At 43.9% G+C, this 12,563-nt stretch overlaps 1 long non-coding RNA gene across 1 annotated transcript; it reads left to right on the forward strand.

Moving 5' to 3' along the window:
- Positions 1-866: 866 nt before the first annotated feature.
- On the forward strand, positions 867-8,460 carry LOC142817463 (uncharacterized). Its single transcript, XR_012895249.1, has 2 exons — positions 867-1,058; positions 8,295-8,460. It is a non-coding gene; the product is annotated as an uncharacterized LOC142817463 (long non-coding RNA).
- Positions 8,461-12,563: the final 4,103 nt, after the last annotated feature.

Raw genomic sequence — 12,563 nt, forward strand, 5'->3', positions numbered from 1 at the left:
CGTTTTTTTTTTGTGGATCCCCTTCTTTTATTTTATGTAACTTCCCCAGTAGACGTGCTTCGGTCAAAGCCTTGACTTTGTAGGTAGTTAGAAAAGAACATTGATGAAATATTCTCAGCCGGGGTCTTGTTCCAAGGACTGCAAGCTAAGTACAAATGTATTGCCGCAACGTGAAGACAGAAGTAGTAAATAACAGGTTGTGAAAGTAGCACCAGGTCAGTATTTTTATTTCCTGCGTGCCAGAGTGTTCCTCTTCTTTCTTGTTATTGCTTGCTGCATAACAGCGTGCAGATGCGCGTGTGCGCTGTCCTCCTCGTCTTCCTAGCAGTACGCACGTGGCAATATGTTCTCATCGAATAGTGTGACGGCCGATGCATGCAATGTTGCAATGTCTTTACCGAAATGAAAGTGCTGATAAAATATCGCCTGCGTGACCTTGAATGTTCAGTCCCTAAAGACCCATAGAGCTAATCAAAAAGCATCAGCTTCGCTTTTTTCCAAAATTCGCTACATTAGGTCGGTGAAGGTGCGCTAAACATTGCTCCTAAATATTACAAATGCGCGTTCTGACTAGTAGCTCGTGCTGGCCGCACTGCACCGTCACAAAGCTCACTGCAATTCAGATGAACTGTTAAAGAACGAGTACAACGCAACAGATCGCTGCCGCAAAAAAAAGCAGCGCCCGCGCTATGAGCAGAGGGCCGGAGCTAGCATTAAACCGCATCTAGCCGGTCTAAAAGCGCGCCGATGCCAGTAAGTCTCGTCGCCCAGACAACCTTGGCTGCCCGGTATTGCTGCGTGCCGGGCGCATAGCGCGGGAAAGGGGTCGACATCGTCTCACATGTCACTGCGTGCGCTGGCGAAAAACCGTCCTGTGTGTGTGCGTGTGGTTCGCGTGGCTTCTCGATCGGTAGAGTTTATTAATCGGTGTTTAGTTTGAAGTGTGCCCGCGCTCTGTGCTCCACCCGTGTGTTCTGTCAGTGCTGATTATTGCGAAGGTGCACCATCCTGAAGACTAGACGTGTGGATCCATATTGTGGAGCACTCGAAGTTAAATAGTGAGTACCGCTCTCACGTTGTTCCGTTCAAGGCTTTGTTAACTGCGTGAGCACGAGAATAACGCCATCAAACGATTTTGTTTTCAACTAGTTGATGAGATATAAGCAATTGTTTACTTAGCGAGAATATTTGTCCGAACTGTTTCACGGAGATGATGGGGAAGTGTGATTGTGGGCAATTATTTTTGTTTGTTTGTTTGGATTGTATGGAGTACAAAGCAGAATGAGCGTGCGCCGCTGAGGTTCAGCGAATAAATTGAACAGATTTTTGCGGTGCCCTTTGTTGGCAGCCGTTTTTAACGGGGCCCGCTCGTGCTGCACATCAATTTTAGTTTACTAATTAATGCATGTGTGGGGATGGTGCCTGTTAGCTCTAAGAATCAACCGTATGTAAGACGCATATGCTTGGGCATGTCGGTAGTTCATTTACTTTCTTTTTTTTTTCTTATTGCACGAAAAGACCGAGAACGGAAAGCTAGGGCGTGGTGTCCTTGCCGTTCTTTTCGGTTCTTTTTTGTTTTGTGCGGTAACACTACCGTGATAACTCGGGTTAATGGATCGGGTGACAACACAGCATATTGCTTCGCGTTACTTGCGCCTCGCGAAGTTTGCCTACATGTAATACATTCGATTTCTTTAAATTCGTCTGCACCGGTATTTTCGTTCACCCGAAACGTAGCGCGACACTGCCGACAGCCGTGCCTATGTAGCGGATCGAGCACTGAAGCCTGACTTTTGTTTGAACAGACCTTTAGTCTGTGTGTGTGTTCAAATTGCCTACTTGAACAGCGCAAACGCTTGTTTGAACATAACTTCTAACGTTCAAGCACATTTTATTCACATTGTTTTCATCATGTGTAACTTTAAAATTTTCTTGTTATTGAGAGTTTTATTGCGATCGTCTCGCTTTTGCGTTTAACTTCGCTAAGTACTTCAGATGCTAAAGGTATTTTGCTATGTGAAGCGTATTATTAGTTTTTTGTTGCACAAAAACACTTTGATGTTATACATACTGCACGGTATCTAAGCATGTGTTGCAGCCAAAATGTAAGACTGGGCAGCATGTCTATCTGGGAACACAACACGCACAGCCACTGAACAGCCTACGCTGCATCGGGAAGGACGATAGTTATAGCGCGAGAACAAAACGACGACACAGAGACAAGAAGGACACGAAATACACGCGCTATCGTCCTGCCATACCAACTAGCCCAAGCTGCCACACTTCTAAGTTACATCGGGAAGGAGTTATGCTTCCTCACTCTGACAGCATGATTGAAACAAATGGCCCTTATTTAGCAGTACCCAATTGTCATTGAGTGAAGGTAACAGGGTCACTTTATTCGACATTTCCCAGCCAATTTGGCGGCTATGGCAAATGTGTTGAAAAAAAAAATGGTGCTCATTTAATGCACTGAAAACAGTGAAGTGCTTGAATATTTCGGAGACAAAAAAGTTTTTGGTCACGTGGTGGCCTTTCAAACTTTCCAGACTGTTGTTTGAGTGTTGTTTGTGAAAAAAATATTCTACAAGTACCGCACCTTTTTTCGTACCAATTTTGCTACAAGTTAAGTAAAGGGGTTTATGTAAGGTGTTTGAAACTCAGCAATAGTAATATAAATTTTCGGCCACATACATCTGCAAGAATTTAGCCAAGGTGTGTTATGTTTGCATTTTGTCATTGTTATACTGCACTTTGTATGAATATCTGAGCTGTGACTACTTACTTCGCAGAAAAGATATTTTTGTGATAAATTATTTTTAGACATCTTCAGCTGTTAACCTCTACGAGAAAAGATCACTCATTTCACGGAATTGTCATTTTTGTCCGTATTGAGACGCAATTTGCACCATGTGGTGGTCCAATTAAAAATCACCTTTTACATATTTTAAAGCAAATAAACAGTTCTTTGTATGTGACAAGTTTTATCATTACAATACCTATTTCAGGGAATAAAATATTTTTTAATTTTCCCATCAAAGGCAAAGGGGAACTTCGAGACGCCGGCTGCAGTATGACCAAATTGCGAATGGGGAACTTGGAACTTCAAAAATCGTTTAGGGGCAAAGCTTTTGAGGCCGTGGGTCATTCCCTCCTCAGTAGTCGTTCTAGTATTATGTAGCCACTTGATGAGTTGCACAATGGATAGCGTTAGTGGTTTTCACTGCATATACACGGACAATCCCGGAATAACCTTCTACAGTCCCGCCTTGACGAAATCGAAGATCGGTCCCGTCGGAAGAATATAATTTTTCATGGCATCACTGATTCCAAAGAAACGTGGCAACAAACTGAATCCAAATTAATCGGCATACTAAACAACTCGGATTATACTCGCCCGTCCGGCGACATTGAAAGAGCGCACCGCCTGGGTACTTACTCGCCTAACAAGTGCCGCCCAGTTATAGCGAAATTTGCAAATTATAAGACTAAAGAAAAACTACTTTCCATGCGCAATCGCCTCAAAGAAGACAATATCTCGGTAACCGAAGACTTCTCAACAAACACTCGTACAACGCGGAAAAAGCTAATAGAATTTGCAAAAGGCAACCCGGCTCACCACTTTTCAAACTTCCTTATAAAAAGTTGTCAATCGGTAACAAACAATACATGTACGACCCTGTTACCGATGCCGTTCAAGAAATACGGCCGCAAGCGGCACGTGTACGATATTCTTCTAATCCTGCCTCGAGTTCTTCGCTGTAGGAAAACGAGAGGGGCAGTGGACAACCGATCTTATCTTGTGTATCTGTTCTCTTTACAAATATAAGAAGCATCCTTAACAAACATAACGCTCTATCTTCCGCCATAGATACTTGTTCAGCCCATATAATCGCTCTAACTGAAACCTGGCTTAATGCGCATGTGCGTGATTCCGAACTTTTTCTGAATTCCTCCCGCTTCTCAATTTATCGCTGCGACCGCACTGAAAGATGTGGAGGGGGTGTTTTGTTGGCAATATCAAAGGACATTCCTTCCTCGCCTGTGCACGTGCGCAGCAATCTAGAAATAATATTTAGCTCACTTACAGTAGGCCACCAAAAGTACATTGTTGGTGCTTGTTATCGCCCTCCTTCCTTATCACCGACTTTCATTAATGAATTACACGATGTTCTTAACATCATTCATACCCGTTTCCCTTCGTGTTCTTTGTTTCTTTTTGGCGATTTTAATCTCCCAAACATAAAGTGGCATGCCGCCCCACCCTTTTTGTCACCATCTTCAAGCGAAGCTAGCGAATTCCTGCAACTATTATCGACTTTTTCACTTACACAATTAGTTACACTACCCACGTGGGTAACATCTCACGCCGCCAACACCCTTGATTTATTTTAACAAATACACCTGACCTTGCATCCAACATTACCTGCTTACCGGATATAAGTGACCATTCATTACTCACATTCTGTATCAATGCGCCATCCCACACATGTAGCAAGAAAAGAAAAATAATAAGGAACTACAGGAAAGCAAATTTTGAGGCCATAAATGATGAACTTGCGGTATTCCTTGATGTTTTTTTGAAGGATTATGATGAGCGAACTGTTCAAACTAACTGGGATATGTTTTCTTCCGAAGTTCGCCGACTAACCGATAAGTACATCCCCACGAAATTCATTACGACTCATGCACAATGCCCAAGGTACAACCCAAGCATCAAACGCCTATCAAACAAAAAGAAACGTCTATATCGTGCTGCTAAACTTTCTCAGACTAATGCAAAATGGGCTGCCTACAAAGAAGCTTCTGATAGCTATGTGACAGCTCTAAAAAATGCTAAAGAAAATTTCATGTCGAATGTATTACCTTCCATTCTAAAATCAAATGTGAAACAACTTTGGCGCACTATTAACCCTACGTCTAATGATTCCATCTCTCTCCTAGATATGTATGGTGATTATATTTCTGAAAGTGAATGTGCTGGTGTCCTTAATGAAACATTTGTAAACAATTTTTCGCATAAATCCAACAGCTCTTTGCCACACCTACCTTACTGCAATTACGTCCAAATGCCACCAGTGAACATGGACGCTCCTGGTATTGCCGCCCTTATAAGCAATTCGAAGTTTCATTCTTCACCTGGTTATGACACAGTTGACGCTAAATTTTTGAAAAATACATCTGCAACTAGCTCAATCATCTTGGCAAAAATTTTTCAGCAATCACTCGATCAATCTACGCTACCTCTTCAATGGAAAATCGGGAAGGTGGTTCCTATCTATAAATCCGGAAATAAATGTTCTCCTACTAACTATCGCCCCATTTCCCTTACTAGCACCTGCTGCAAGCTTCTAGAACATGTATTATTCACAAATCTTGTAAATTTCCTCCAATCAAGCTCCTTTTTCACTCCTGCGCAACACGGGTTTCGTAAAACATACTCCTGTGAAACACAGCTCATAACCTTCACTGAAAAACTGCACACTATCCTGGACAGCTCGTCTCAAGCAGACTGCATTTATTTAGATTTTTCTAAAGCATTCGATAAGGTCTGTCATCAACTTCTACTTCACAAACTAAGTAACCTCAACCTTGATAGAAACGTGCTACAATGGATTGAATCATTGTTTACCCGCCGCACCCAATTTGTTCATGCTAATGGCTTTAACTCTTCTTTCAGCGAAGTGCGCTCTAGGGTCCCACAAGGATCCGTCCTAGGGCCCCTTCTATTTCTTATCTATATTAATGACCTCCCTTCAAAATTGTGCTCTAATATTCATTTGTTTGCAGACGACTGTGTGATATTTCGTAAGATGTAATACGGTAAGTAATAATAGTGACGACATTACAATCCTTCAGTCTGATCTAACCACTGTTTCTAACTGGTGCCAAACTTGGCTGATGGAATTAAACATTACCAATGTAAGGTTATGCATGTATCCCAAACCCCAAGCATCAGTCAACTTATTACCTAAACAACATAGCTTTAGAACTAGTTACATCATATAAGTACCTTGGAGTGCACATTACAACTCATCTCAGCTGGTCAACACATATTGAACATATCATCAACAACGCTAATAGCATGTTAGGGTATTTACGCCGCAATTTTTCTAGAGCCCCATCGTCACTAAAATTATCGCTTTACAAATCCTTAATACGCCCCAAGTTAGAGTACGCAGCATCAGTATGGGATCCAAGCCAAGAAAATCTAATCGCTTCTCTCGAGCTTGTTCAAAATAATTCCGCTCGCTTTATCCTGTCAAACTATAACCGTACTGCCAGCATATCTTCAATGAAAAGCAGCCTTTCCCTTCCCTCTTTATCATCACGCAGGAAACTTTTTCGGTTAACCATGCTACATAAAATATATTATCATTCCTTCCTGCGCAACGAACTCTTACCCCAACCACTATACATTTTCCATCGCATTGACCACCGTCACAAGGTTGGCATTAACTATTATCATACAAAATCTGCCACTCAGTCATTCTTGCCCCGCTCGTCCCGGGAATGGAACCACCTTCCCGCTGAAATTGCGGGTATCACCGATAACCAACTGTTCCGTGCTGCCTTAGCCAATATTGTATATGCAGAAACATCTGATGTTTAATCTGTGTTTGTGTGACCACATTGTTGCGATAATACTAATTTGTTTTGTCTTTCCTTTTCCCTTTTATGTACACAACGTTTTTTGTAACCATGCTACCTCATGTTATGGCTTTGTTCTGTACCACTCCCCTCTATAATGCCTCTGGCCCTGAAGGTATAATAAATAAATAAAATAAATAATAAATAAAATGATGATTAGTGGGGCGAATCGTTCGTCCGTGCATTTGTGCTTTCGTCCGTTCGTCTGTGCATCCATTCGTCCAGGCTTCCGTGTGTTGGTCTGTCCATGAGTCCATCCATCTTTCTGTTCGCCCATACTGGCGTCAGACTGTCTGTCCATCCGTTTGTGCGTCCGGACGGACGAACGCTACGCTCCACTCATCATTATTCACTCCGTGGATATGCTGTGATCTTTTTCTCAAAATATAAATTGCTATGACAAAATTTGTCACAAAAAAAAGAACGGTTTATTTGCTTCAATTTAGGTACAAAATCTCTTTTAATTCAACCACCACATGGTGCAAGTTGCGACTCATTATAGAAAAAACAATTGTTTTGTAAAATTTGCGACTTTTTCTCGTAGAGTTTGAGAGCTTGAGAGGTCTAAATATTTTTTCCTCCAAATATACCTTATGTAGATTGAGCATTCACTCCTTAGATATTCATTCAAAGTGCAGTATTGATATAGAAAAATGCAGATATAACACACTTCGGCTAAATTATTTGAGGCGTATGTGGTCGAAAAATGGTAATATTGTTACTTAGCTTCAAACACTTTATGCAAGCCCTTCACTTAAATTGTAGACCGAATTTGGCAAGGAAGAAGAGATACTTATGAACTAATTTTTTTCAAAAACATATAGACGAGATTCCGGGAAGTTCAGGAGGAGCCACATGACCAATAAATTATTTGTCTGCGAAATATTCTAGCAGTTACCTTTTTTAATGCAGTAAAATCAGTGCGATTTTTTTTCGAATACATTTGCGGTGGTCACCAAAATGGCTGGGACGTCTGATGTGGAATGACCCAATAGCCAATTCTTCCATTATATAATCTTGTCAATGTGAGCCAGTTCAAGAACACCAGTATCATTCGCATTTTAATACGTAACTGTACAGTACTTAATTTTACAAGTTACCTGCACTGAATACCTTCTCAATGCGCATACCGTCATGTATGCTCAGTGCATTGTGCTTTTGTGCAATACAGGTAAATTATGTATATGTTGTTGCGCGTCGTACTGTGTTCCTTTTAATAAAAATTGAATGAGTACCATGGTAGATCTGCAGAAATACACATGCAGCTGTGTTGATGCATACTTAAGCATAGAACTTGACATTCACTTAGATTGGTCGTTGCATGCAGCTAATGGAACATTATCAACTTGGAGCAGCACATTTTTTTTTTGCCTGCGCGAGCAAGCTGAAAGGGTAAAGTAAAGTTCATATCTACGGCACGAAAGACATAATGATTCTTCCACAGCGCGCATTTCATGGCGTTTATTGCTCAGCATACCTTTTCTAGCATTTCTCACTGCAGTGGAGCCCCATGCCACTGAATATGCTTGCTATGCGCTCAATTTATACTTACACATAAGAAAGAAGTTAGTTATGCATGGTGCACACTGTATGTTACACTCTTTGTGAAATTTCAGTCATGGTTCCTTGTGTATTTATTTTAGGTTTCCGGGGTGGAAGTTCCTGTACAGAAAGAACAGCATCGCCCCACTTCTCTCGAAGGCACCACTCATCTCAGCAGCTGAAGATGATTGTGCAAGCAGCAGTGACGAGTGGTTTTGCAGTTAGAAGTATATCAACACTGACAATAAATCAATACAACCCCAATTACACTACCTTGTTGAATGTTCTCTTTTTTAATGTTGAAGTTTTTACTGCGAGATGTAATAGGTTCTAAATGTGACTCCAGAAACTCGCTTATTCTTTCTACGTGTTTTTTTTCTTCTATTGTATAGGTGTCAATCAAACACCATACGTCTCAGTCGTTTGCCCGACTAGCGCAAATGTTTTGAAAGTTGTAGAAATTTACTGTATTGAAAACAATGAATTTTAGTATAGAGAGCAAAAAACTTGGTCTCGTGACATATTTCAAAGTTTTGCAGAATGCCATCAGAGTCCTGTTTGTCAGATTTGCAGTTTTTCTATAATAAAGGCGGATTTTAACATATGGGCTTGATTGTTTTTGCTTCGGCGATATGTTCGGTTGGTCCTTTCGCCTGCACTACTGTGGTGTGTGTGTGTGTGTGTGTGTGTGTGTGTGTGTGTGTGTGTGTGTGTGTGTGTGTGTGTGTGTGTGTGTGTGTGTGTGTGTGTGTGTGTGTGTGTGTGTGTGTGTGTGTGTGTGTGTGTGTGTGTGTGTGTGTGTGTGTGTGTGTGTGTGTGTGTGTGTGTGTCTGCGTAAGTGTCTTCCACGTCTTTGTCGTTTACGGCCCGGTCTACGTACACATATATACGCTGGTCTCATGCAGCTCATTCAAGACCATGGAATCTTATTTTATCAGCGGCATGCATGCAGGTATAAGTGCAGTGGGCGACACCAGTATCTTCCTTCTTCCCTGTCAGCAGCAGAGAAGGCTCAGATATGCTTCTCCCTGAGAACAATTGGGGCTTGGGCCAGTTGGTGATGCATATTTCATGGAATGAAGTGCTGTGAACGGCTCTCCTCAACACACAAGTCTAAGCGTCACCTCCTGTGTCTCTGCGTTTGTTGTCCTGTTAATTGCGCTTCATTTGATCAAGTATGCTCATCCATATAACAGCCATCGTTTCAAGGGGGTTTTCAGCGTACACCCCACTCGCATGGGCGTAGCTTCACCCACACCTATAGCTTAGGGGTGTTCATAAACACCTAATAAAGTAGGGTGTGACGTTTCCTTACACCCTACGGTTTTAGGGTGTTCCTAAACACCTTATTGTTTAGGGTGTTCCTAGACACCATCAAGGGGTGTTGCCCATGAGACAAAACAAATACACCCTTATGGGTGTAAACATTTTTACAATGTACTTTACCTAATCTAATCGCGTCTAAGCCAGCGTTTTCAAACTGTCTGTTTAAGCGTCTAAGCCAGCGTTTTTAAAACAGGCAGAAGACCACAAAATAACGCTGGTCAACAAAGCAACGCTGCTCGCGTACTTGGGCGTTGGACTTCTTTGGCACGTCATGCACACGTCACCTCATGGTCTTATGCCGGAGAGGGTGGGGAAGAGATTTGGTTTGCGAAGGCTACGCGGAGGAGCGGCAAGGGTTTCGAGCTCGCCTCCTGTCATCATCGTTTCGCGCCGCTTCAAAAAACCTGTTTTCTCCGCTCTTGATGAACCGATTCGAAAAACTTTTTTGGCACAATGTTCCTCATAGGACACCCAACAACTTCCACTGTCTAACTAAAATTCGGTTTGGGGCCTGGTGAGTGGCCCTTTAAGACCGTGCTGGCGAAGTCGAAAATGTCACTATAGGACTCTAGGACGTGACGGAGGGCTTCCGCTTGATCAGGAGCGAGGTCTGATAGTACCATGTGGTCAACGTCGACGCCCGATGAACGTGATAGAGTTTGTTCATGGTCTGAGCTGCAGCAATCATCCACTCTGAAGGGCTCAACCGTATGGTCTTGTAGGGTAGTAATTTCGGCCAGGGAGATATTTCGGGGAAGAATTTGGGCAGTGAGGAAAAAACTGACAATAGGAAGGCATGTGCAGTTTTCAACAATTGTCAAAATGGTGTGCGGAACAGCGAAGCCATGCGTAAGCATCACGGCATGAATTGGTGCCACCATGTAATCGCCGTCAGGTACAAGTGGCGTAGAGAAGAGGTCGATATGTGAAACTCAATTAGGCGGAAGGCGTGCGAAATCAATGCAGCAAAGACGGCTTTGGGGTTGTTTGGTCAGACTAGAAAGTAGAGGAATCTCAAGGTCAAGACAGCCGGTTGAACAATCTATAAGGGCCGAGTGAGCGGTTAGAAAAGCCATACCAAGAATTACATCATGAGGTCAATTTTCTCTAACGGTGAAAAAAAAACAGCTGTGCTTCTATCGGCAATAGTCACACGGGCAGAGCACATGCCAATAATTGTGGCAGTTCCCCCATCGGCGACTCGAACTGCTCGGTTCAAGGCGGGTGTGATAACTTTCTTTAGGCGGTGACGAAGAGCAGCACTGATTATGGACACATGCGCGCCGGTATCGACCAACGCGCGTACAGGTACATTGTCTAAAGTAACGTTCAACAGATTCCGGGTGGTCGGTAATATTACACGAGTATTTCTTGCAGAGGTCGTCGTCAATTCAGCTTCACCTCCAGAAGCTGCACTGCCTAGTTTTCTGGTCAGGGGTGCTGCGAATAGGTCGGAGAGGCAGGACGGCGTTGTCGGGGCGAACGAGATTGACGGCGACCAGGGGATGGTGAGCGGGCGTAGTGAGGTCTCGTGAGAGGTGCGGGAAAATCAGAGGATGTGGTCGGCATAGGCGAATCAAAATCAAATGCTGAGTACGACTGGTGGACAGAAGTGGCCTGGGTAGGAGGTACATAGTGTGCCGGCGGAGCCCAGTGATTGCGGCAGTGGCGAGCATTATGACCGACACGTCGGCAGTTGAAGCATATAGGCTTGTCGTTCAGTGTACGCCATTCGGACAAATCGCGCTGTCGAGAGTAGTTGGAACCAAAGTGAGGAGCGGAAGGACAGCGATAAAAAGGCTCGGCAGAGTAGACTGGTTGAATGGGGCGTAGGCCGACGTTCGATAATTCTTGACAAACGACGGCTTGTATAAGTGAGATAGTGGTCGATGAAGGATCAAGCGTTCGAAATGGAGTAGCTGCTGGTTTAGCTGCCTCGACCTTGCGACGTATGATGCGGGTAAGGTTGTCACATCGGGAAACTGGGCGGACGGCGTCATCGCAAGAGGAAGTAGCAGCTGTGTTCGGCAGGCGCGTGATGCCGTGGGTGACGCGGCGAACTTTAGCCTGTTCTAGACGGTGGCATTTTGTCCGGATCATGTCGATGCTCGTGACATTATTAAAAACCAGCAGGTTGAAGGCATCGTCAGCAACTCCTTTGAGGACGTGATTAACTTTTTCGTCTTCCGACATGCGCTGCTCGACCTTGCTACAAAGAGCCAAGACGTCAAGAATGTATAAGACGTACGATTCAGTAGACATCTGGGCGCGAGTGGCGAGAGTCTTCTTGGCAGCGAGCTGATGACCAGATGAATCGCCGAAAAGATGAAAGACCTTCGTTTTGAAAAGATCCCAGCTTGTGATTTCGGCTTCATTGGTTTCGAACCATGTCCGCGGCGTGCCGTCGAGGTAGAACACAACATTGGCGAGCATGAGCGTGGGATCCCAGCAGTGGGTAGCACTGACCCGCTCGTACCTGTGCAGCCAGGAGTCAACGTCGATAGTACCGTCAGCAGAGAAAGTGCCAGGATCCCGCAGGGGTGGCAGGGTGACGTAGGTTGTCGACCAGGCTCGAGAGGCCGGTGTTGATGAGGCAGTGGCAGTTGAAGTGGCCGAAGAGTCCCCGTAGTTGCGACCACTGCGCGTTTCTATCGAGGTATGGGAATCATCCACCTTCACCAATAATGCTACGAGTAACTTATTTAATAAGCTATATACAATGAACCATGTTCGGCGAACAAGATGGCGACAGTTCATCAACAAGCAGCAACCAGCGTCATCTTTCTCTTTCTTGCAGCAAGGCTGTGCCGGCTGTTGTGTATCAGTATGCAAGCCGTACGCTTGCGAGAGCCGAGACAAAGTACACCTTCACGGAGAAAGAGTGCCTGGCGATTGTCTGGGCCCTTAAAAAGTATAGACCTTATTTGTATGGTCGCCCACTCGATGTAGTCACGGACCAACATGCACTATGCTGGCTGTCATCATTGAAGGATCCCTCAGGCCGTCTCGCCCGTTGGGCTCTTCACTTACAAGACTACGACATC

The sequence above is a fragment of the Rhipicephalus microplus genome, chromosome 5, assembly GCF_043290135.1.
Source record: "Rhipicephalus microplus isolate Deutch F79 chromosome 5, USDA_Rmic, whole genome shotgun sequence".
In the NCBI taxonomy this organism is placed as follows: domain Eukaryota; kingdom Metazoa; phylum Arthropoda; class Arachnida; order Ixodida; family Ixodidae; genus Rhipicephalus; species Rhipicephalus microplus.